Here is a 1762-nt window from a genome sequence, read left to right as displayed (position 1 = left end):
CTGTTTTATAGGGCCACTGTGAGTCGGAATTGACGGCAATGGGTTTGTTTTTTTTTTTTTTTTTTCTCCTTTTACTTTAGAACCTTATAGTAAAAGTGGAAAACATTTATCAATAAGGTTTGCCATCAGACAGGTAGCTAAGGTGGGAGTGGGGTGTGAAAGAGGAAAACCAACACTCACTGTCTGCCATCTGCACGCGTCGTTGGGTTTTCATCCAGATCTGGGTGGCTCCACACCTTGTCACACCATTCTCCCTTCCAAATATGAAGATAAAATTCCTGCTCATTGTTAGAAGGCCTTTGGTGGTGCCAACTGTTAATGTCCTTAGCTACTAACTAAAACGCTGGAGGTTCGAGTTTACCCAGAGGCACTTCAGAAGAAAGGCCTGGTGATCTACTTATGAAAAACCAGCTATTGAAAACCCCATGGAACTGAAACTAACCCCTGAGGTCACCTTGCAGCTAAATAACTGATTGGCTCACAAAATAATGAATATCACCTGTGAGTACTGCGCTCCTTTAAAAAATCACCTGTATGAGACCAGTCAACAATTACTTTAAAACAAAGATGAGAATGTAAGGGGGCAGGGAAACTAGATTAATGGAAACAGAACCACCAGAAGGGAAATAATGAGAATCTTGACATATTGTGAAGAATATAACCAATGTCACAGAACAACTTGTGTAGAAATTGTTGAATGGGAACCTAAAGTACTGGTAAACCATCACCGAAAACACAACACAAAAAACAAAACAAAAAAGAAAGCCCTATGGAGCACAGTTCTACTCTGACACACATGGGGACACCATGAGTTGGAACTGATTTGACGGGAATCGGTGGAGGTGCCCATCTTTCTCCGGGGAACTATGCAGGGAGGCAAGACCCCAGGTTTGCTTCTACCTTGAGTCGCTCATTGACGCTATGGCCTCGAGTACCCTTTCTGATCCTATTTCCTCCTGTGTAAAAATGGGCAAACAATACTCCCTCATAGGATGGCATTGAGGATTAAATGGGATAAGAAAGTGTAAACACCTTTAGCACACTGACAACAAAGCTAGCTTTCTTTTCTTCCTTATGGGTAAACTCATCTTACAATCAGTTCCAGATCACTCAAGCCCCTCGGTGTGCTTGTTCTGTTTCTCCAAATCTCCTGGCCCTATTGGCTGCTGGGACTCGGTCCTATTGCCTGTCACTAGTACAACTACCACTCCCATCAAACCAGTTGCTGCTGAGTCCATTCCGACTCATGGCAACCCCACGTGTGCGAGAGTAGAACTGTGGTCTGCAAGGTTTTCAGTGGCTAATTTTTCAAAAGTAGATCACTGGTCCTTTCTTTCGAGGTACCTCTGGGTGGACTTGAACCTCCAATGTTTTGGTTTGCAGCTGAGCAGGTTAACAATTTGCACCACCCAGCCATCACACGAATAGATATATGCCCACCATGTTCATCGCAGCACTGTTCACAATAGCAAAAAGATGGAAGCAACCTAAGTGCCCATCAATGGACGAATGGATAAACAAACTATGGTAGATCCACACAATGGAATACTACGCGACGATAAAGAACAATGATGAAGCTGTGAAACATCGTGTAGCTTGGTGGAAGCTGGAACTTATTATGCTGAGTGAATTTAGTCAGTCACAGAAGGACAAATACTGTATAAGACCACTATTATAAGAACCCAAGAAAAGGTTTAAACACAGAAGAAAACATTCTTTGATGGTTACGGGGGTGGGGAGGGAGGGTGAGTGTTATTCACTA

The sequence above is a fragment of the Trichechus manatus genome, unplaced genomic scaffold (genome assembly GCF_000243295.1).
Source record: "Trichechus manatus latirostris isolate Lorelei unplaced genomic scaffold, TriManLat1.0 scaffold00025, whole genome shotgun sequence".
Classification (NCBI taxonomy): Eukaryota; Metazoa; Chordata; class Mammalia; order Sirenia; family Trichechidae; genus Trichechus; species Trichechus manatus.
Note: the sequence above shows the minus strand (reverse complement) of the source record.